This window comes from Equus przewalskii, chromosome 1, assembly GCF_037783145.1.
Source record: "Equus przewalskii isolate Varuska chromosome 1, EquPr2, whole genome shotgun sequence".
Lineage (NCBI taxonomy): Eukaryota > Metazoa > Chordata > Mammalia > Perissodactyla > Equidae > Equus > Equus przewalskii.
In genome coordinates this window covers 89,305,047-89,330,156 of record NC_091831.1, presented here as the reverse complement: position 1 = coordinate 89,330,156, position 25,110 = coordinate 89,305,047, and the positions used below count along the sequence as shown (strand labels likewise).

General features: G+C 46.9%; 1 pseudogene; it reads right to left on the bottom strand.

The window, feature by feature from the left end:
* LOC139083810 (olfactory receptor 2AJ1-like) overlaps positions 1 to 23,417 on the bottom strand; it is a 32,589-nt pseudogene extending 9,172 nt beyond the window's left edge.
* Positions 23,418 to 25,110: the final 1,693 nt, after the last annotated feature.

Here is a 25,110-nt window from a genome sequence, read left to right as displayed (position 1 = left end):
TTGGGGGAAATAGTCTAAGGAGGTCATTATTTTTTCAGTGTACAGCTCAGTAAAGTTAAACTAAATGCACTAATAATTCCAAATTAAGTTATGTTTCCATCTGCAGACTCAGTCCTTCCATTTCCTAGACCTGAGAATATAAGTCCTGTTGTTTGGAAAGTAAAAATAACTTTCCTGACTTAAGAAATGCCAAAAAAAATCTAATTTTGGTAGGTTTCAATAAATTTTGATATGTTGTATATGTTTAACTCTCATTATCAAGGACATAGCTTTTATATAGTTAAACACAGTGATTTAATTCACCTTCTAAGAATATTGACTATGCATGATACAAAGCAAGTGCAAATATAAATGACAAATTACGTGAATAATTTCCTCCTGCCCACTTACATTGTATCTGGCAATGACACTTACAGCAGGTTGCATTTCTGTGCCAAGCACATTGCAGTTTCCTGTAGCACAGGGGCACACAGAAGACATCCAGCAAGAGTGACCCGATTAATAAAACTATGGTTTCCTTCAAGTATAAAGTTACAAGGTAGTTTGGAATTTTCCCACAAGGAGCATGCTGGCATGAGGAGTTCAAAACATCTGCTGGTGGGCCCACCTTTAGTTTTAAAGAAATTGTTGATGTGTCCGTGATAAAAGCATCAATCCTGAACTGGGAACTTGGAACTCTATCCAGAAGGGCTTAAGGCACATGTGATGGGAAGCACAAAATTCCCATGTCAGTGGGAGTAGTGAGGAGAGGGGCGGTGCTCCATTATAAAAGAGTGCCCTCTAGTGTCAGCTCAAGCTCTGTAGCCAAGAGCTCTCAAAAGATCTGAGGACTTTGAATTCCCTAGTGTGTCCTTATCTGTGCTGTGGACTGAATTGCATTCCCCAATATTCCTATATCGGGCACCCTAACCCAAAATGAGAAGGGTTTTGAGATAGAGCCTTTCTAGAACTTATGAAGGCTAAATTATGTCATATGGGTAGGGCCTTGATCTATAGGATGAATGCGCTTACAAGGAGAAGAGAGGCCAGAGCTCACAGTCTTGCTCTTCACAGGCGCTGAGGAAACACCACGTGAGGACACAGAGAGAAGCAGCCTTCTGCAAACCAGGAAGAGAGGCCTCACTGGGAACCAAGCTGGCTAGCTCCTTAATTTTAGACTTTCCAGCCTCTGGAACTGTGAGAAAATGAACATCTGTTGTTTAATCCACATTGTCTATGGTATTTTTTAATAGAATCCCAAGGTGACAAATCCACTCTGGTCCACGACCCAAGTTTCTGTGGAGAAGGATTGGTATGCAGTGAGTATGCGTAATTACTGTGGCATTGAGGAACCTTTCTTCCAGGTGATCTGGCCTCTTTTTCACGGGATGAACTCTGGGAATTGAAATTGACTCAAAACACCAAATAAGGAGATGGATTGTGATTGTTTTTCCTGATGGTCCCTGGCATCAGTTTTCCTTTCCCCACGTTTTTATCTTTGTTGGTTCTACAAATGAAGCAATACCCCTGGTGGTAGCACTTATACCTCACTCTAAGGGTGCCGAGGTCCATGCCCATTTTGTAAATTGCGTTCACCTTCCCTCTGAAGTGTTTGTGGCACCACACGGTCCATGTTATTCCTGGATCCTTTCCTTCCCTCTCACAAAAGTGGCTCTGGTTACACAACAGTATCCATCCATAGACCGTGGCCCAAATGGACCTATGAACCAGTCAACGATGCTTTTAGTCTTCTCCAGAGTGCATTCCATAACACTCTGGGCTCCCCTGGGGACCACAATCAGACTGGTCATCCATAACACACCGGTGCCAAGGTGTCCTCTGCTCTTTGCTTTTTGATCCTTTATTCAACTATCGGCCATGGTTGGCCCCACATTGTTATCTTGCCTATCGTATGTCCTTGTGATTGTTAGTTTTATACCTCATTTATAGTACCCAGTTATTTTTTTATTCACATGATGCTGGTTTGTTTTTTTTTTACCAGTTTTATTGAGATATAATTGACATATAATACTGGGTAAGTTTAAGGTATAAAATGTGATAATTTGATAGATGTATATATTTCAAAATGTTTGCCACGATAAAGTTAGTTAACACCTCCTTCCTCTCACATAGTTACCATATCTGTTGTTGTTAGTGCAACTATCAAGTATGCAAGAGAGAAATTTTAACCATGGTCATCATGCTGTACCTTAGATAGATGAAACATATTTCAATCAGTTAATCTTCAGGGCTGCTAAGGTTGTTTGAGAATAATATCTATGAAAAGCTAAAGAGCAAATTTTTTAAAAACAGAAATTAACTCTGTTAACCAACCTGTTTGTTGCTGTGGTTTTTGTTTATGTATATTATGTATATTGTTAAATTTCCTTAAGGGTTTAGGAGCTTACTACAAAATAATTGGCTCACTTACTTTCTTATTTTTCTTTTCAAGGAGTTCATTCACAAATGTTATTGTAGATTTTCTCCATTTATGAGGAATATAATATACCACTCTCACATGGAAAAGTGCAATGAAGAATTGCATCCATAACTACGAAGACCAAAGAGAAAACTAACACTAAGCATGTTTTCAAATATCCAGGTAATGGGGCCACAACTATTTGAGATTAAAACTTGAATGAATACATTGCCTCAATTTTCCTTGACACTTAATTTACATTAACATAGACCAAAAGTAGACAGCAAATTAATTACATTAGAATGTTAATCTTTGCATCACTTCATGAAATTAAATATTTTACATTAATTTTTCAGCAAAATGGAAAAGTTTAACTCAACAAAAAAGGTTTTTTCTTTTAAATAATCTTTATTTCATGGAACTGTTTGAAATTTACAGAAAAATTGAGAAAAGAGTATAAAGACTTCCCATGTACACTGCACCCACTTTCCTTTATTATTCCCATCTTATATTACTTGGTAGGTTTGTTACAATTGATTGACCAATGTCAATATTTTGTTATTAACTAAAGTCCATACTTTATTCATATTTCCTTAGTTTTTAATAGACGTCCTTTTTCTGCTCCAGGATCCCATCCAGGGTACCTCGTTATTTTGAGTTGTAATGTCTCCATAGTGTCCTCTTGGCTGTGACTATTTCTCAAATTTTCCCTGTTTTTGATGACCTTGACATTGTCAAGGAGTATTAATAAAGTATTTTGTAGTACGTTCTTTTATTATAATTTGCCTGATGTTTTTCTCATTGTTGGGCTGTTTTTGGGGCTTTGGGGAGGAAGGTCACATGGGAAATGTCATTCTCATTACATGCTATCAAGGACATCAACATGATTTATCACTACGGATGCTGACCTTGACCATAGGACGGTGCAGTTTTTTGTTAGGTTTTCCCACTGTAAAGTTACTCTCTTTTCCCCTCTTTTTTCACACTGTATTCTTTGGAATAAAGTCACTATGTACAGGCCAAGTTTAAGGAGTGAGGAGTCGCACTCCTCCACGCTGAGGGTGAAGTACGCCTACAGTATTGGAATTCTTCAGCACGAGAAACGTTTTCCTTCTCCCCTCCCATTTATTTGTTTATTAAATCATATGTATATCTAGTATGAACTCTGATGGGAGCTCTTTTAACTGACTCCTGTGTCCCTTTGACCTACGCCAAACAAGGTGGGGTTTGGGGAGAACTGCCTTAATTCCTGGGACTATGAGGTGCTCCAAGTTTATCTGAATATTTCCAGCCACAATCATAGAATCAGCTATTTCTTCTAGGAACTCTGGTTCCTTTCACTAAAGAATGGTGTTCGAAACCAAGGTCTAGACACTGGGTGTGCTTGTTACCACTGTGGGGTGTCGTGGCTTCTAGGCCCTCTCAACTGACAGAGCAAGGAGATAAATGTGTGTACGTAAACTTTCCGACACATGTTTTCATATGTAGCAATGTGTCCACATTTTATGCTAAACATGAGTCTGTAATGATTAGATAACTATCCAGCTCTAACCCACCTGCATCTGTTACCCTGGCTTCTCTGCAAACCTCCAGTCTAGCATCGTGAAACGTGGCTCCCGACACCCACCATTCGTTCACCTTACTGTTCAATCCCATTACTCATTTACAGCAGGTTCAGAATGCTCAGCCTGTGACTCTGTGGGAAACAACTTTATCGCTAGAGCGCAGGACATACAGGCAGCTCCTTTTCAATCCCATTACTCATTTACAGCAGTGTCAGAATGCCCAGCCTATGACACTGTGGGAAACAACTTTATCGCTAGAGTGCAGTACATACAGGCAGGTCCTGTTGCCTTTAGCCTTAGAGACTCCACTCATTTCCAAAGTTACTCAGGTCAGCATCTTACCCTCCATCTCATTCAATGAAGTAACTTCATAAATTTGTAATTCAGTTAGATTATCTTGTCTCAGTCTGCATGTCTTCTTGCATATACCGACATCTTAAATGACTTTTTCAAAAGTTACACACATTAAGGTGCACTCTTTGATCTTTAAAGTTTTGTGGGTTTTTGATAAGTGCATAATGTCATGTTACCATTATCATAAGAGAAGTTCACCACCTTAAAAATTCTCTTATTCCTCACATAATCAACCCATTCCTCCTCCCACTTCACCCCTGGCAATCCCTGATATTTCTGAGTTCTCTATAGATTTCTCCTTTCCCGAATGTCATAAAATTGGAATGATGCAAGATCTAGACTTCTCACAGTGGCTTATTTCGCTTCACAATATGCACTTAAGCTTTGTTTGTGTCTTTAGAGATAATCTATCTTTCCTGTGTGAGTTTTGGGCGGATGGTCAAGGATTTTGTCTGTTCCATCGAAGGCATCGATTTCTGACCTTGCGGCGCTACCTACTGTGCCTTCCTCACCCTTCTAATGTCACGGGACCGGAAGGAGTAACCCCTTTGAACTTTTTACATTGATAATTTGTGACTTGTCTGTTTTTTCCTTCTTGGTTAGTAGGCTAATGGTTTATAATTTTTATAGATCTTTTCAAAAAACCAGTTTGGATTTTGTAGATCATTTTCAATTGCTTTTACACTTTCAATGTCATTGACTCTCCTCTATTTTTTTATTTTCTCCTCCTTGTTTTACACTTATTTTTAAGAATATAATACATTCTTATTAACTACAACCCCATGCTATACATTAGATACCCAGAGATTATTTATCTTATAAATGCAATTTTGTATCACTTGATCAATATCTCCTTATTTCCCCCACTTTCAGACGCTGGTAATCACCACTCTGCTCTCTGTTTGCATGCGTTTGGCATTTTTGGATTCCGCATATAAGAGATATCATACAGTATTTGTCTCACTTATTTTACTTTTCCTAATACACTTAAAGCTCATCTGTGTGGTTGCAAATGACAAGATTTCCTTCTTATCATAGATGAATAATACTCTACTGTGTGTACATGTGTATATACAATGTAAATGCACATATGCAATCATATCTTTCTTATCAATGTTGACAAACACACTTAGGCTGTATCCATATCTTCGCAATTGGGAATCCTGCTGCCTTGAAGACGGGGGTGCAGATGTCCCTGTGAGATCCTTTTTTCACTTCTGTCAGATATTTACCCAGAAGTGGGACTTCTGGATCATATGGCAGTTCTTCAGTTTTTTGAGGAAACTCATGCTGTTTTTCACAGTGGCTACGCCATTTTGCATTCCCATTGACAGTTCACAAAATTCTCTTTTCTCCCTATCTTCACCAACGTTACCGAGCAATGGGCTCATTTTGCTTATTGTGAAACTAGCCAAAAAGTCGGGAGGCAAGTCAATGGAACAGAAAGGGGGCAAGTCAACGGAACAGAAAGGGGGCAAGTCAACGGAACAGAAAGGGGGAAAGTCAATGGAACAGAAAGGGGGCAAGTCAACGGAACAGAAAGGGGGAAAGTCAATGGAACAGAAAGGGGGAAAGTCAATGGAACAGAAAGGGTTTACTCAATTTTGCCAGCACGGATGGAAGATGGTGGACTAACGTCCTCAAAGCCCATCTTCCCAGGATGAAGACTACAGACAGTTGTATGTGGGGAGGATGTGTAGGCACACATAAACCAGTTTTAGAACATGGTTTCTTCAGACATCTGGTCTCTGGGTGGACCTTCAAGATCAGGTCTCAGTTCCTGATCATCTTCTGTTTTTCCTGCCTTGCGATTGGTGTTCCTGTTTTCCCAGAGACTGGACATGCCTCAGAGACTGGTCAAGGCCCTATACTCTGATCTAACTTAAGGATAATAAGAACAAAGGTTAATTCTTATGTGTAACATTCAGATTATTGTTTAACTCATTCTGTTTATGGGAGTGGCACCAACAATCCCCCACCGTCAGTTGTGGTCTAGCCTAATCATATGCTGGTATTGGGAACCGGGTTGTCATTTTCTATCTGGTTACTTCCTGCTGGTTGAAGATGACGTAAGAGGACCATGGAATGGGAAAGAGTCAGCTGTATCTTAAAAAGGGCTGGAGGGCCACCAGGACTCCAAAGAGGAAGTTGTCGAGTCACTGACACAGACATTTTGGAGGTTAATTTAGAAATACACTTAATTCTTAATTTAATTATGAGGAATAATTGTAAACTGATGAGTAGGAAAGTTAGTCCTCTTTTAACTAAGCTTTAGTAAAGATTTAACTCCATTAGGTACCCAAGAAAATAGGTCAGTAAGCTAGTCTCCTGATCCTGGCAAGAATCAGGTTTGATGGTTTAGCATCTGCGGGAGCAAAGTCGCCTGTTCTCTGATTTTATTAATACTGGTTTCCACCTGTGAGGAGGTTTTGATGTATGAACAGCAGGAAGTATTGGCAGTTATATAGATGCCCTCTTGTTCAGCTAAGACATACTCTAAGGCAATTCTATTGTCTAACAGCACCTTTGCCAGAGAGTCAAGAAATGTCTGTAAGTTATCGAGACACCTAGCAGTTTCATTAGCTACGATCATAAGGGTGAGAGACAGATTCCTAAGAACATGTCAGTGGGCAGCAATCCTCACCAAGGGAGCAAGCTATGACCAAAGAAATATGCATCCCCATCTGGTACCCCTCTGAGGAGGTCTCACATTATTCGATATCATAACTTTAAAGAACTGGTCCAATATTTTATTTCATTTGCCACATGAAGAGTAAAAAGAGTTATTAAGGTATCCAGTGTTCACTGTCCTGAATCTGTGACATTCCACAGGCAATTGTCTGCTCATGACACCCCTCAGTGCTACATATATATCCCCAGGGACTGCAGTACATATAGCAGTTTGTTTCGCTAATGCAAATGGTCATTATTTCTCCCCAAGCATTGCCCACGAAATCTATTGAATCATATGTTATAGGTGTAATGACAGGTTGCTAACTGCAAAAGGGCAAGGTTTTTCCTGGTATTGGGGTCACGATGTGTTTTGTTTTGCCTTCATCTAGTCTCAAAGGGAGAGAAAAGCATGGAGGAGTATGTGTCATCTCAGAGGAGAAGCGAGCGATTCTAACACTGTACACAATCCTTGGTTTCTCGGTAGAATCGTGTCTCCAGAAGCCAGGAAAGATGGGGGCCAAAGATCATACACAGAGCATACTAATGGGTACCTGTGGTCATTTACCGAGTGAGGTCTGGAGTGACGAACCCAGCAACTAGTCACCTTGGTATCGGAGGCTAAGGTTTGAGTTATTCTAACAAGCGTATTATCTTGCCATGCCAAACTCATCATTTAGAAAAAGGAGTAGATGCATAAGATAAACATTCTTTTTAAAGACATATTTTAAATTTTCTAAGGGTTCCATTTTCCAGTCAGTGTCAGTGATGGAAGGGTTGCTTTCCTGTGATGTGGGTGCTGGCTTAACCCAGAAATGATGTGCCCACAGTTTGACTCTGGCCAACTTAACAGCAGTGTGCATAGTCAGCAGCACCACATAAGGTCCGGTCCACTTGGCAGATGCTTGGTCCTCGAGTCCTTGTTTCCTCCACATCTTCAGAAGCACCTGGTCGCTGGGTTTGAAGGAGGGGATGGTTATATCTGGAGTGTGCTTCAACTTGGAAGAAGCATTCTTATGTACTCTGGTTAGAACAGAATTAAGTGACTTTAAATATAATTTCATTGGCACTTCTTGAAAACAGTGGGGAGAACAGAGGGCATGGTGGATGCTAGGAATGGTCGACCATATAAAATTTCACAGAGGCTTAACCTAAGCGCATTTCTGGGAGCCACTTGGACCTAGAACAAGGCAAGAGGTAGTACTTTGTCCCATGTCAAGTGCGTTTCCTGGCACATTTTGGCTATGTCCTCTTAATAGGTCCTCTTTAGGGTGTGGTTCATTTTCTGTTTCTCCAAGCAGCACGTCAGTTCTATTGTGTCTTGAGAACCTGGGATGCCTGTTGTGTAACCTTAGATGTGAAAGCCAGCTCACTGTCACTCTGCAGGGTATTCAGTAGTCCAAACCAGGGAATAATGTCTTCTAATAGAGCCCAGACTGCAGCTGAGGCTTCTTCCATCTGGGATGGGAAGGCCTCAACCAATTCTGAAAAGGCCTCTACAAAGACAAGGAGGTATTTAAAATTCCCAGATAGACGTAGCATCCGAGTAAAGTCCAGTCGCCAGTCTCCATGCGGCCATGGGCCCCGGTTTTGGACTCCCACAGGGGCTGGTGCTGGTCCTGGTTTCAGGTTATTCTGAGCAGAGATGGCAGCCCTTTACTACTTGTTCAACGGTCTTTTGCAAATGTGCCCCCATCGGACATTTTTTTAGTCCATTGTACAGTGGCATTTCACCCACAATGAGTGCTTTCATGCACACACTTAAGAATGGGGTATAGTAATTTTTCAAGGATTAAAATCCATGCCTGTTGGTTATATTTCCATCTCAAAGGATGTTCCTGTGAAAATCTCCATTCTTCTGCTCGCTCCACGTCTTTGGGGGAATAAATAGGTCTGATATGTCAATTTGGGGGAGTAGAGAATGGAGAAAAGTCATAATATTTTCTCTGGCTGCCTGGTCTGTAGCTCAGTCTGCCGATCTGTTTCTTCCTGCCCGAGGGGCTTCCCTCTTTTGATGGCCAGGATAGTGCGTAACAGCTGCTTCAGAAGGGCAGTGGACTGCTTCAAGTAACTGTAAAATTTCTGAAGTGAACTTAACATCCTTATTATCTGCAGTGAGGACTCTCCTCTGCTTCCAGATGGCACTGTGGGCATGAACGGTGGTGAAGGCAGAATGGGAATCTGTATAGAAATTCATCCATTTTCCCTTTGATAACAAGGGCAATTGTTAAGGCAATTAGCTGGTTGCCTGATTAAGGCAATTAGTTCTGCTTTTTGAGCGGAAGTGTCAGGTGGCAAGGTCTGAGCCTCCACGGTTTTTTGTAATGTCACAATGGCATAGCCTGCCTTCTGTTTATCTTGATCCATAAATCTGCTTCCATCGATGAAGTGTTCTGTGTCAAGGTCTGCTAGGGGTTTGTCACTAAAATCAGGGCAGCTGGCATAAACCCTGTCAACCACCTGTAGACAGTCACATTCCAGTTGTCATGCTGTTTCATTAGGTGTCAGGGATGCTGAATTTAAAGCAGTGGTCACCTGTAACCTCACATGTGGATTGTCTAGGAGGATGGCTTGATATTTTCCCACCCTACCAGCTGTCAACCAGTGCCCGTCCTTTTGCTCTAGCAAAGTGAGGACCTGGTGTGGCACATACACAGTAGTGGGTTGGACAAGGGTGAGCACTGCCGTGGCTGTCGCTGCCCAGAGGCAGGATGGCTACCTCCTAATGCTCTGTCCCATCAGTCTGGGGTGTTTTGCAAGCGTTGTGTTGGTACTCCTCGGCCGATGCCTTGCCTCTCATGCACATAGAGGCTAAATGGCTTTGCAAGGTCAGGGAGGCCTAAAGCAGGGGCTGATATTAGTTGGGTCTTTATAGTTTTAAAGGCCAAATGTCGTTCCTTAGTCCAGTCCAATGTCTCTGAATCCAACCCTTTTATAGCCACATACAGATGTTTGACAATTAGGCCATTATTTGGAATCCAAATACAGCAGAAACCTGCCATGCCCAGAAATAGCGGAAATTGCCACCTGGCCTTTGGGTGGGGTAAGACAAGCTACAGCCTTCTTCCGATCTGGCAATAACTATCTTTGTCCCTTAGAAATGGCAAAACCCAAATATGTCACCTTCTGTGTACGTATTTGGGCCTTTTTTTTTTTTTTTTAGAAAATTTGTATCCAGAGTCAGCCAAATAATTAAGAGTTTTTGGTGCTCCTCTTGGCATCTTCCTGCTTGGTCTTCTGTTCCTGGCTGCTGTACACCTTAAAGGCCATATCAGCCAACCTGGAAGCATTCATTCACAGGGCTCCATCTGATGCTGCAATTTCCTCTTGACACCGGGGCGCTCTGCCCTGTGAAAGTCGTGTTCACCACTTGGAGGGTTTCAGGAGCCTCCAGACCTCTGTGTCCCACTGGCATGCTTGATAAATTCTCTCTAGGAGCTCAGAGATCCTCATCAGCTTCTGTTGTATTCCTTGTACCTTGTTTTGACTTTTTTACTTTGGGATCCCATTTTTAAGGCCTGCCAAAATACACCTTTTGTGAAGACTGAGCCTAACTGCCTGCTATGCCATTTGGGTCCCAGGCAAGCTCAGCAGTGGGTACAGCAGTGTTAGCGTCTGGTGCACCATTTGGATCCACCAGATGGGGCCTTTGAGCTTCCCCTTGAGCCTGTCAATAACCATTCATTTTTCTACCCCTGTCAAGAGCATGTCCAAGAGAATGTGTACGTCTACCCAGGATGGATGATCAGTCATAAAAACTGAAGAAAACAACTCAGTCATCTGGGAGGGGTCCTCTAGATAAACTGGATTATCGTTTTTCCAGTGAAACTGTTCAGAAGTGGAAAAGGGAGTATACATCCAAATAAAACCAACTAGGTAGTCCTGTCCATTCACACCAACAGGGAACTGCCACAGGGAAATTGTCCAGCTCCAGAGGTGCCTGCCTGGCCAAACTGTGTACCTTACATCATACAGGAAGGCAAAGTCAACAGGTGACCATTTCCCACATCCACCATTTCCAAAGCAGGGGGAGGTAGGGGAGGGAAGGTGGGAGGTGCTGCCCGCAGCCCCTGCCCTCCGATGGGTTGGTGAAGTGTCTGTAATATTGCAATGTCATCCTGCTTATTGTCACCCCCAGCCCTCTGCACAGAAGAGCCTTTTCCATGTGACCCACTCCTCATTACCAGCACTAGCTCTTTTCCTTCTCTCTTGTCATCCTGATGAAGTAACATAAAGGCCTGAACATACAGCATTTCATCATCTTTTCTCTCCTTCTTACAGAATAATTCCAACTGTAAAACGGTATAGTAATTCAAAGACCTATTTGGGGGTCACTTCTCCCAAGATCCCAGAGAATATTGCAGCCATGCAGTGTTAAAATAAAAAAATATATATTTCTCTTCGACATGTGCTCGTAGTTGTAATTGGCCAACTTAGACAAAAATGGCCCAAAGGACTTTTCTTGGGAATAGATGTAGCCCCTCCATCTCAGAGTTTCCCCGACACATGGACACTTAGACACTCAGACAGGATCCCAAAATCAGAGATAGGATCCCAAACAGAACAGACAGGTGGACCCAACAGATTCTGGGTAGTCCTACAACTACGCCTCTTGTTAATAACTGCCCAACGTAGATGGGGATATCCCTCTGGGATTTCTCCTGCAAGAGACAAGGAGTCTGCAGCAGGCCTGGCTGAGGCAAATTACCCTACATCAGGTGCAGATCCGCTATTCCCACTTCCCGTTTCCATTCCGTCAAAGAAGCGAAGAAGACAGCTAGAGCTTGAAACGGGTGTGGAGGGGCCATGCCCCAGAAGAGAAGTTCCCAGCAAGCTGCTGGGATTTCCCTGGGGTGCTCTCCAAGATCTGCTGGCCACAAGTAGAAAGTGAGTCCTGGTAGAGTCGCCAGAAATTGTTACTGAGCAATGGGCTTGTTCTGCTTGCCGAGAACCTAGCCAAAAAGTCAGGAGGCAAGTCGGTGGAATAGAAGGGGCTTATTCACTTTTTCCAGCAAAGAGCGAAGATGGCAGACCATCGTCCTCAAAGCCCACCTTCCCAGAACAAAGACTTTTTTAAATACATATTTTAAGATTGTTTTTCTATTTCAGTAAAATTGCTCTCAGAATTTTGATATGGATTTCATTGAAACTATAGGAGCCTTAGGTAGCAATATTCATTTTAGAAATATTCATTCTTCTGACCCATGTAAGTGCATTACCTTTCCATTTGATTTTGCTTTCTCAATTTCTTTCCTCAAGGTATTGTTTTCAGTATACGGATCTTCTGTCTCCTTGATTAAATTTATTCCTAGACATTTTATTTTCCATGGGATTGTGAATGGGGTTTTCTTTATATTTCAGATGTTTCATCAGATATATAACTGATTTTTGTGAGCTGATTTTATGTTCTGTCACCTGACTGAATTTGTGGATTATTTCCAACAATTTTTTGCTGAGTCTTTATGGCTTCTTCATAAAATCATACCATCTGCAAAGAACAACAATTTTACTTCTTCCTTTCCAAACTGAATGCCTTTTATTTCTTTGTCTGGGTTAAATGCTTTAGCTAGGACTTCAGCACTATGTTGAACAAGAGCAGAGAGAGTGGGCAACCTTGTCTTGTCCCTGATCTTAGAGGAAAAGCTTTAAAATTTTTACCATTGAGTATAATGTTAGCTGTAGGTTTGTTGTATATGGCTTGATGAGGTGCTTTTCTTCTATATCCAAATTATTGAGGGTTTTTTTAATCATGAAAGGATGTGATATATTATTAAATGCCTTATTTCCATCTATCAAGATGATTATACAATTTTTATCCTTCATTAAATTAATATGAACTAAGACATTTGTTGATTTGAATAGGTTGGCCTATCCTTCATTCCCAGTTAGAAATCACACTTGATCATAACATATGATCCTTTTAATGTGCTGTTGAATTTGGTTTGCCAATATTTTGTTGAAAATTTTTACATCTATATGCACTGGGATAGTGGTCTGTAGTTTTCTTTTCCTGTAGTGTCCTTATCTAAATTAACTATCAGGGTAATATTGGCTTGGTAACGTGAATTTGAGTGTTGATTTCAGTTTGAATTCATTATAGTCGGAGAACATGGTCTGTATGGTTTCAATTCTTTGAGATTTGTTGAATATTTTTTATAGCCCAAGATATTGTCCTTCTTGGTATATGTTCCCTGGGCACTTGGAGAGAATGTGTATTCTGCTGTCATGGGTGGAGGGGTCTATAAATGTTGATTAAATACTGTTGGTTGAGTTTTTCTTTTTTCTTGCTGATATTTATCTAGTTGGTCTATGGATTATTGAGAGAGGGGAATTAAAGTCTGCAACTGTAATTGTGGATGCGTCTTTCTCTTTAAAGTTCAATTAGTTTTAGCTTCACATATTTTGCAACATTGTTGTTTGGTGCCTTTAGAGCAGCTCTGCATTCTTGGTGGGTGACTCATTATTAAACAATATTGTGGTGCTCTGTCTGTATTTAATTTTCTGAGGCAGAGGAAATGCTCTAGTGAATTAGGGCTAGAGAGATGTTACCTCCTCCCAATGTGATTGTGAAGAAAATGAATAGAAATCTGAAGAGTTTGGACATAAATAGGAAATTGTAAAGATGGTAGAAACATGACTTTAGCTTGGTGTGTGCTTAAAAAGCAGGGGGCTACATTTCTTGAGCAAGTGAGTCCAGGAAGGTGCGTTTTCATCCTCACTTCGAGTTTTGAAAGCAGCCTTTGGATCTGGCTTCAGTCTCCAGCTATTCACGATCGATTCAAAGATCAAGTCCACAATACCCTGGAGGCTTTGCCTATGAGTTTCCCTGGGAGCACTGCAGACATACAGAAATTGGCAGGAAGGGACAATAGGAACCACAAGCAATCACTCAGGAAAGTGGATGAAGCTCTCTCTTTCAGTCCTTTTCACATTTCAATATGTATGGGCATTCATAGCTACCAGTCATCTTTCCTCCTGTTTTACAGAGAAAGTGCAAATTATCTCTGAGCTCCTTAGCTGTCTTCCTTTATCCAGGTCTCCTCACAGCCCTTCAGGAGGTCCCTTTGAAGAGTACATCCCAGAGGTACAGGATGTGTGTAACTTACGATTGTTACAATAAAAATATCATTGAAAACGTAATGTTAATGTGCCTTCAAGGAAGTGATTGGGTCCCTTCACCTTCTGTCTCATCTTTCCTGCAGTCCTTCACAGATGGGCTGTACCTCCTTTTCCTGTGACAAAGAGGAAAGGAGGTCAGGGTGCCCAGAATGAGTACCTAGCCTCGATCTGCAAAGATACCAGATTGGAATCACTAACATGGACAAGCAATGGAGTTGACCTTTGACTCGGGGTGGCTGATGTGCAAGGCTTCCTCAAGGCTGTAGACATTGAGCACACGTGCCAGCATCCTCCCAGCACACTCTTTATGACCAGGCCATATTCAGCAGAGCTCATATCAACTCCTAGTGCGGATAATATTGTGAGGGCCATAAAATCGACCCCTAGACTCTCATCTCTCTCTTTATGTCTAAATCTACCCGTCTCTCTCTCTCTCTCTCTCTCTCTCTCAAACATACACACACACACACACACACACACACACACGCAGACCGACTCATACAGTCCTACTAATATGGGCACGGATCCACCTCAAGAGAACGCGAAAACAGACCCAAAGCACTTGGAAGCATACGGTGAATGCCAGGAGCTCATTTCCTTGATTTTTTCATTCGGTTCCCTGAGGGCTCCCTAGTCCGCTCTGAGGTGAGAGATTCTGGACACAGGAGTTTCATGCCCGTATTTCCAACTCCTAAGTGATTAGACTCTGCCTGTATTGAAGCAGTTCTGACCTTGGCCGACTGAATGTCCATACACAAACACCTCTCTCTCGCTCTCTCTCTCTCTCTCTCGCTACATCTGCACCCACCTCCAGAGGTCTACAGAGTGTCCCTCTCTGTAGGTAGATCTCGTCTTGAAAAGCCCTCCCCAGCTCTCCTCCGCCAGCTTCCCCTCTCTCCATAGCTCTCCACAGACCGATCTACCCTTCCTGTCTGCAGACCCAGGGAAAGACTGTGTTTCCCTGGCTGCACGCGGTGGAATGCAGCTTCTGAAACACGAGCCGGGCCACGGTGGCGCCAGGACAAACGGGACTTGAGCTTTGGCAAGACAGCCCCGTGCAGGATGGCCCTGTTAAGAAGGGGGAGGAAGGCTGTCTCAGGGCGCCCGGAAGCCGTCCCTGGCCTTGTGGGCGGGACTTCCGCTGACCCTTTCGCTAGAGCCGAGAGGCCGGTTTCAGCCCTCTTAGCGTGCAAGGCTGCCCCCCCCCGAGGAGCCTCAGAGCCCGGGGCTGGGCATCGGAGCCCGCAGTGTCAAGCGATGGCCTGTGCGAAGACGGTCCTGGGCGCTGTCAAGAGGCCCTGGCTGCCGTGCCCGCAGACGGCGGCTGCCGCTCAGGGAAACCACCTGCAGACGAGGCGTCCTGGTGGCAGCGGTGGAGGCGTGGCAGCTGGTGCGGCGGCGGGAGGAGACATCTAGGCGCAGGCTCCAGGGCCCTTTCTCTGCAGAGACATCCGCGCCCAAGCGGAAGAGCCGCCAGGAACCCACAACATGGAGGCATCGCCCTCGAAGCTGCCGTGCCTCATAACTTGAATCTGGGACCCAAATAGCTTTTCGACATCCGCCTGCAACTTGCAGGCTGCCTCTAGCGCTCTTGGCGTCCAAGCATGGGCGCCTCCTAGTGAGCACCTTCATTCCGGGCCAAGAGTTTAAGAAACAAAAATAAATGCATCAATGCATCAATGAATAAATCAAGAAGTAAATAAATAATCTGGAGACACCCTAGCAGGGAGATTGACCCTTTGGCCTCTGGAAGCAGGGCTTAGCTTTTCGACCGTGTAGGGGATTCTAATCTTTTGAGGAAGGCTACTCGGTTACAGCGTCATCCCCCAAAACGTCCTTGCGCCCTTGTGGACTCTCCCTGCCCACATGACACCTTCTGCCTATGGCAGCTCTCGAACAGCATCCGGCTGAAAACCTCGGGGCGACCCCACCTACAGACTGGGAAGGATCCCGTGCTTGCAGAGAGCACTCCTTTGATGGAAACGAAGGGTGTTTCTTCTCTGTCAAGCGGGTGGTCTTTCTGCTACCCACACGTACACACGCATGCACGAAAACACAAAAGCACACCCCTACCCAGCACGATTTTCAAGTAACTGAAGGCATTTAGTGTCTGTTCGAGGTAGTCCCGTCTTCGCTTGATTCTCTATCAGCTTCTCGTCTTCATCTTAGCACACAGGGTTGAGTTTCACAGGCTCGGGTGACAAAAGCAGACACCAGAGTTGGTTGGTGGCTGGGGAGTTGGTTGGTTGGTTGGGTCCACATTGGGCTTTCTTACAAATTCTCTGGATCTATGGAACACTCCATCCGGAAACAGCAGAAGACACATTCTTCTGAAGTGCACACCGAACATTCTCAAGGATAGAACATCAGCTGGGAAACAAGGCAAGCCTCGAGAAATTGAAGAAGATTGAAATAAGAACAAGCATCTTTTCTGGTCCCAAGGCTAGGAAGATAGAAATTAATTACAGGAAAACAGCTGAGAAGGGGACACAGTTGTGGAGACTAAACGGCATGCTATCAAACAACCAATGGATCATTCCAGAAATTGAAGGAGAAACCGAAAAAATCTGTAGACGAATGAAAAGGAAAACATATCATACCAACTCATCTGGGATGCAGCAAAAGCAGTACTAAGAGGGGAACTCATCACAATACTGGCTCACCTTAGCAAAAAAGAAAAATCCCAAATAAGCTATCTCAAACTACACCTTAAGTGAATTCAACAAAGAAGAACAAACAAAGCCAAAGTCAGCAGGAGGAGAGAAATAATAAAAATTAGAGCGAAAGGACATGCAAGTGAAACACAAAAGGCAATTGAAAACATCGACGAAACAAAGAACGAGTTCTTTGAGAAGATAAACACAATGGACAGACCCCCTAGCTAGACGCACAAAGAAAGAGCAGGAAACCTCAGAAAAATAAAATTAGAAATGAAAGAGCAGAAAGAAGAAGGGATACCACAGAGATACAAAGCACTAGAAGCGAACACTACGAAAAGCTATATGCCAACAATGTGGACAGTCTACAAGAAAAGGACAAATTCATAGACTCTTGCAACCTCCCGGAGCTGGATCCAGAAGAAAGAGATGATCAGAATAGACCAATCACAAGGAACCAGATTCAGACAGTAAGCCAAAGCATACCACCACCCCCCGCCCACCCCCGTCCCCGCAAAGGTAGGAGCCCAGGACCAGACGGCTTCCCTGGAGAATTCTACCCAACTTTCAGGGAGGATTTAATGCCTAGCCCTCTCAAGCTATTCCAAAGAACTAGGGAAGGCGTAATGCTTCCCGACACATTTGATGAGGGCAGCCTCACTCTGACACCAAAGCCTGACGAGGACAACACGAAAAAGGAAAAGTGCAGGCCAATATGGCTGATGAGCAGAGATGTAAAAATTCTCAACAAAATATTGGCAACCCGAATACAGCAATACATCCGAAAGGTCATACATCCTGGATCAGTGGGATTTATGCCAGGGATGCAGGGATGGCTCACCATCTGCAAACCAATCAGTGTGGTACACAACCTTAAAGAAATGAGGGATAAAAGCCACATGATCACCTCAGTAGACGCAGGGGAAGCATTTCACAAGACCCAACAGCCATTTAGGATAAAAAGCTAAAAAAAACACAAACTCTTAACAGAATGGGGATAGAGGAAAATCATACTCCGTAGGGAAAAGCTGAAAAGCCATCCCCCTGAGAACAGGGAGACAACAAGGATGCCCACTCTCACCACTCTTATCCAACATGGAAATGGAGGTTTTGGCCAGGGCGATTAGGCAAGGGAAAGGAATCAAAGGAATGCAAATAGGGAGTGAAGAAGTGAAATTCTCGCTCTTTGCACATCACATGATTTTATATTTCGAAAACCCTAAGGAATCCATCGGGAAACTGTTAGAGACCCTTTACAACTACAGTAACGTTACGGGGTACAAAATCGACTTACAAAAATCAGTTGCATTTCTAGACTCTAATGATGAACTTACAGGAAGAGAAGTCAAGGATACCATTCCACTCACAGTAGCAACCAAAAGAATAAAATGTCTAGGAATAAATTTAACCAAGGAGGTGAAGGACTTAGACAATGAAAACTATGAGACATTATTGAAAGAAATTGGTGACGACATAAAGGAATGCAAAGAGATTCCATGCACATGGGCTGGAAGAATAAGCCTAGTGAAAATGTCCACAACATGCAAAACAATCTACAGATCCGATGCGGTCCCAGTCAGAATCCCAAAGACATTCTGCATCCAAGTGGAACAAAGAATCCTAAAATTCATATGGGGCCACCAAAGACCCCAAATTGCTAAAGCAACCCTGAGCAAAACAGAACAAAGCTGGAGGCATCCCAATCCCTGACTTCCAAGTGGACTGCAAAGCCCTGGTGATCAAAACGGCACGGTACTGGTACAAAAAGAGGCACACAGATCAAGGGAAGAGAACTGAAAGCCCAGAAATAAAACCACACAGCTACGGGCAGCTAATCTTTGACAGAGACGCCGAGAACGTACAACGGAGAAAAAATCATCTCCTCAGTAAATGGTCTTGGGAGATCTGGACAAGCACTTGCCCAAGAAGGGAAGTAGACCGTTATCTCCCGCCACACCCCCAAATAAACGCAAAGTGGATCAAAGACTTGAAGAGAAGTCCAGAAAACATCGAACTCCTGGAAGAGACTATCGGTAGCACACTCTTTGACGTGGAACTGCAAAGGATCTTCCCAAGTAGCGTGTCTTCTCAGACAAGGGAAACAAAAGAAAAACTAAACAAGTGGGACTTCATCAGACTGAAGAACTTCTGCAAGGCAAAAGAAACTGGCATCAAATCCCAAAGACAACCCACCAACTGGGAGAAAATATTGGCAAATCCCATGTCCGACAAGGGGTTCGCGACAACATGGCTGTGCCGGGAGGGCATTCGGCTAATCGAAATAAGCCAGACTGAGAAAGACAAACACGATACGATTCCACTGGTGTGTGGAGTGGAAACAACCAATGGAGAAAGAGAATAGTTTGGTTACCAGGGGAAGAGGGGTGGGCAAGGGGGAGAAGGGGAGCACCCCTATGGTGATGGACAAGAAAGAATGGACAACTGAAATTTCACAATGATGTAAACTATTATGAACTCAATAAAAAAAACGTTGCGTGGAACTTAGACTCAATTGAAATGCCTGACTGCTAACGTTTTCCCCAATCCCTCATTTCCACCACAACCGTGACATGCGCCTTCAAGGCTCTTGGTTTTTCTCTCCCGTCTTACGTACTGCAAATTGGCACTTTTGGTTTCTAGTTTGTTTAAGTCTTCTAGGGAAGAAACGTCTGTCTTCCACGATGCGAGGTGAGATTCCCATTGGAATTCCCATGTTCTTCGAATTGTCACCCCGCCCTTCCCCCCAAGGGGCTCAGCAGTGCTGTCCTTTCCAGACCACTTGAGTCCCCTGACGAAACCTGACAATAGCCATCAACGGAAGGAGGGACCATCTAGTGAGACTCGGTTTCCCTTCCTTCAAACCAGGAAGGTGTGCTGTCTCAGCCCCACCTTTGAGGTTTTGTCAGCGGACCTTGCGGGAGCACACATTCTATCTGCATGAGGCGGGTGGGCTTCCGCCCGGCCTTCAGTGCAGTTGGGCATGATGCGTGGGTAGATCCCAGATAACGATTCACTTCTCGAATTTTGAGTCGCATTTCTTCACCCGAAAGGAAAAGGAAACACTTGGAGGGTGGCACGAAACGTGTTCCAGGAGACGCTAGGGCAAAGGCGCCAAGTAGGCGAGCAGAGCAAGGCTCTCCACATCGAAATTCCCGGTCATCCCGGAGCACGGGAAACCCAGAGTAATGGAACGCAACCGAGAGCAACGGATTTCTCCGTGGGAAAAGTCGGGAGCCTGAAGTCCAAGTCATGCCGGGAAAACCATTAGGACACTTGGGAAAGTCCCTGGGAGCCTCGGAGCTGGCCCTTAACGGTCAACTTCCACTTGTTGGGTGAGCTTCCTTCCGGGTCATCAATATTTAATGAAGGGCTAGCGGAGGAAGCTATTTAAAGCAATCGGGGCGGGCCATCCTGGGCCTTGAGAAGTCCTGTGTTTCCGGGTCCCGCTCAGTTGGCCAGACGTCTCTGTGGAAGCCAAGTGACTCTCCCCAGATGGATTCGCCCCGCACATCGAGCGGTAAGTTCGCATCTGCATCTCGGCTCTGGGGTCCGATCCCCCAAGTGCCTCGATGCTTTTCCAGGGTGAAGGAAGCTAGGCACGACCAGCCTGGACGCAGGGACCGATGGTGCAGGGCTGAGTTCCAGGGACCACTTGCAGGGCCGGGGGCGGGGGGGGGGGGTGGGAGAGAAGCTGGGACCTTGCTTCCTTGCAGTGAAAATGCCAATCGGTGGCCGTGATTCCCATCCACGCCTCCGCCACCGAAAGTCTTCAGGGTGGCTCTCTGGTGGCAGAGAACGGCACATGAATTACCGAGTATTCCAGGCTTCGTTTGAGCAATACAGCTTCCATTCCCATGGACCCCAAGTTGGGTGCTTTGGGAAGGGGGGACTGCTGTTTGCTTAAAGTCTAAAGGAGGGCCCTTTTACGTCCAAGAATATCTGTTGTTTCCGTGGCCTCCCGATTTTCTCTGCGTGTAATTCGATGGAGTATTTGTGAGCTGTTGGTTGAGCCTTTAGATCGTTGACCATCATCCTTTCTAAAAGGCCTGTGGAGACCTCCCTGGTTTCCAACCCACATGGCCTTACGTGTGTCCTTTCGTTCCAAACGGACAGGAATCCCCCCCGACTAGGCCGTTTTTCACACAGCAGAAAGAGAAGGGCTAGGCTTGCACCGCCGGTCTGCATCGGTACGGAAGCCTTCCTAGTCCATTTTCCCTCTTGTCTCCCACAGGCCCGCATCAGAGAGGATCCCGAGGCAGGAGGATTGTTTTGAAGGCGAGTCAGAGGGACGCTCTGCGAGCAGCGTTTCAACAGAACCCTTACCCTGGGATCGCCACCAGAGAACGCCTGGCCCAAGAGATTGACATTCCGGAATGCAGAGTCCAGGTGGGCTTGAGTCTCTCTGTCATTCTCTCCCAGGGTCAAGGGACACACACGATCGGGGCTAAGCCCTCTGCAGGTCAGTCTCTTCGGGCAGCTAGCCTGCTTAGAAGCTTATGGCCTGTAGGTCGTCCCATGGGAAGAATGCCAGAAAACAGCAAACGGGTCTGTGCCTTTGAGCAGCGGTGGAAAACTTGGTTGGTTTGGGGGATTCACTGACGGGGAAGGGACTATCCTGGGTCATTCACCAGAGAGCCCAAAGTTCAGTCCTATGTGGCCCCTCGAGGGGTTTGAAGCCGGGGGGTCAACACGGTCACGAGAGGTTCCGCTTGCTCGCTGCTGTCTGTAGCACAGAATGGGCAGGAGTATGTAGCGTGGAGGACTCTGCTTAAGAGTCCATGGGCGTCTCTAGTTTCGAAAGCCGGTTTTGACGGTGGATTTGGTGCTCCTAAGCGTCTCCAATGGGGGAGGCGCAAGAGACGCTTTAAAGCCCCATCCCGTACTGAAGGGTGTTTCAGTGCGACGGTCGACAGAAAAAGAAAGGTAAGCCGCAGCTCTCCCGTGACCCCAGAGGCAGCTGGAAAGAACACAGTTCCTCTGGGAGAAGGCAGATTCACATCCCCGCCCAACAGGTTAAGGCGGCTGACTGGAGGGAGGCTCTGACATCAGGGTCTTTGCCTTTGCCGCAGCCTCGTAGAAGCCACGGGCTACGGGCTACGCGGACTTGCATTTGAGGGCAGAGCTGGGGAGAAGGCGCATTTCTTTCACTTGACGTCCCCCTCTGGGGGTCCGAGGCAGCGCTGACTGAAATCCTCGTCCTGAAGGTGTTAGGAAAGAGCCTAACCTTGCCTGTGGGGACAAGAGAGACATGAAAATGCGGGAGTCAGGCAGGGACCACAGCAAAGATGAGGTGCAAAGGACAGGAGAGAGCAAGCGGGAGAAGAGAGGGAGGGGGGAGAGCAGGTGACAGAGGCAGAGAGACAGAGGAGGGAAGGGGAGATGGACGGGCGGAGAGAGTCAGAGACAGAGACAGAAAGACCGAGAGAGAAAGGGGCCTGGTTCCAGGAAAGAAGCAGGTGGGGAGAGAGCGCCTGTGAGTGAGCCGCCCTGCCTTGGGCAGGGCAAGCCTTGTCCCCTCGATCTGGGGCGTTTCCTTTGGAGAGCAGGTCGGGGAGCAGGGAAGCAAGGATTCTTTCCCCGGGTGGCAGATGGGGCGTTTTCCCACCTTTCGTGCTCTCCTTTGGAGACACAAGCCTTGTCCTTTGGGTCCTAGAGTGCCTGCGAATTGTCAACCTGTGCAGCGTGGGCGGACAGAGATTCCTGGGCTTGCATTTCTTTGTTTGTTTGCTTGCTTGTTTGTTTGTCGTCTTCTGAATCGCTGCCACAGCTCTTTGAAATTGTGTTGACGAGAGTTGGGTAACAAGGGCTCCTTCTCCTGGCACTCAGGTTTGGTTTCAAAACCAACGCAGAAGACATCTAAGGCAGAGCCGGTCGGGCTCGGCGAGCTCCGTGGGAGAAGGGCAATCGCCTGGAGAGGAGCAGCCCCAAGCTCGGGCCGCAGGTGAGTCCTCAGCATCCCAGGGGCAATTCCTGCGAGGATGTCCTGGTCAAGGCAACCTCCCTGCCTAGGAGTGCTAGACGTTTGGCAGAGAGCGCTTGGGAGAAGAACCCATGATCTCTTGTTCTGGCCCCCTCCGTGTTGCCCATAGCGACCCCGGGCCCCTGTTGGGCCGGGGGGCTGTTTCTTGGCCAGCAATGGTTTTGACTGCTGGTCCTGAAACAGCTAGGAGGTGCAGAATCCCCTTCTTCCATCCGCTCGGGGGGGTGGGGGGGCGGGGGGGGCGGGGTTTGACCCAGGGCCAACCCAGCATTGGTCCGGGAGTATCTCAGAGGACTCGCTGGGCGGAGAGGGGGTGAGGGAAAAGTACACAGGTAGAGACGCCTCCACACAGACACACACACACACACACACACACGCGCGCGCGCGCGCGATTCTGTTTCCCTTCGAATGTGCCATCAGCCTCCAATCTCTCTCTTCTTCCTTTGTCCTCCTCCACAACGCCTCCCAAAAGAAGGCGGAAGAAAGCGGACACACATCACTCCGTGGCAAACCGGGATCCTCCTTGAGAGCTTCCAGAAGGACCGATTTCCTGGCATCGCTACCAGGGAAGAACTGGCCAGACAAACGGGCATCCCAGAGGCGAGAATTCAGGTGAGGTCTCCGGGGGTCGCACCCGGCTGGTGCCACGTGGAAAGGGTCTCGATCCCTGCCATGGTGCCGGACCAACGTGGGCTGTGTGGGATTCTCCCCATGACCCAGGGCCAAGACACGGTGTGGAAAGCCCTGGGCCTTGCAAGCGAGGCTCTGCCCAGAGAAAGACCTCCCAAGTCAACCAGGCGGCAGGGCCCAGGCTTGGATTTCGAGGAAAGGAGAGGGCAAAAGAGGTCATGGGCGGCCCGTGACGGGCCCGCCACTCTAGCCAATGTGGGAGCCCCTGCTAGCCAGGTGTCGACAGTTGCCCTGAATTGGCAGCTAGTTTGCAAGGACCAGGTGAAAGGGATAGATGGAATCCCCCTCAGATTAGGCCTCAGGGACATGCCCCTGTCGCTGACAGATCAGCGACAGGGAGAGCCGGAGGCCCTCACGTCTTCTGTGTCTGTGTGTCTCTCTCTCTGGCCCAGGTGTGGTTTCAGAACCGAAGAGCTCGGCACCCAGACCAGAGTGGAAGCGGCCCGGTGAATGCCTTGGCGGAAGGCCCCAGTCCCAGGGCTCCCCTGACTGCCCTCCAGGACCAAGCCAACCTGTCCTCTGTCCCCAGCAGCTCTCCGCATCTGCCTCCCTGGAACCCTCCTGGGCTCTTGCCATCGCCCGCGACAGCCGCTCCTCCACTCTGCCCGGTGTTCTTCGTTCCTTGGGTTCCCTCTGGGGCCTGTGTGGGCCGGCCACCGGAGCCCCTGGTGGTCATGACAGCCCAGCCTGTGCTGGGAAAGGAGAACGTTCACCCTCCTTGGACACTTCTGTGTCCCTGCTCAACCGGGCCGCCTCTGGCAGGCGGTCTCTCAGCGATGCAGCCTCCTCTCCGGCCCACGCCCGGAGGAAAATGCCAGGAGCACGACGGGCACGCTGGCGGGAGGGGGCTGCCCTTCCCACACTCCCCTCAGCCTCACCCTGACCGTCCTCAGCAACAGTGGCAGCACCTGGGTGGGCCAGGAGCCTTCCCCGCTATGCAGCCTTGGGGCGAGTGGCCTCAGGTCCTCCCGGCCCCAGAGGAGCCTCAGGGAAGGGCGGTTCAGCAGTCTGCGCACCCTGACACACACGTGTGGCCATGGGAGGAGCCATCAGCCGGAGAGCCCTCTGCTCAGCCGGGCCCACAGCAGCAGCACTCTGCGCAAACCCCCAGCCTCCTAGATGAGCTGCTCGCAGTCACAGAGCTGCAGGAAAAGGCACAGCCGTTCCTGAACGGGCATCCGCCGGCAGAGGAGCCTCCGGGAACACTGGAAGGTCCCCTCAGCGAGGAGGAATTTCAGGCTCTGCTCGACATGCTGCAAAGCTCACCAGGGCCTCAGATTTAGGGGCAGGAAGGCCTCCTTTCCCAGACCCGCATCCAAGCCTCCTCTGCTGGGGGGCCGAGCCAGCGTGTCGGGGAGGAGGAGGGACGAGGAACACGCATCGTGCTCTGGGGTGAGGCCAAGGCAGAAAGAAGTGTCCTTCCCTCGAGAACCCAAAGGGAGTGCTCCCCTCTGTGCCGTGGTGGCACTCGACTGCCTCAGGGACTGTTGCCGAGATCCACAGGGCCACCGGAGGCTCCATGGGCACCAGACAGGGCACAGCCTCCCTGAAGTCTGAAGGAGCAAAAGCTCTGTCGGGAAAAACGGCACCTCCTCCCTGCCGTCATCCTCTCCTCGGCCATCAGGGACATCCCAGGATGGGAACCCAGTCGAGGCAAGGAGAAGAGTCTAACAAGGA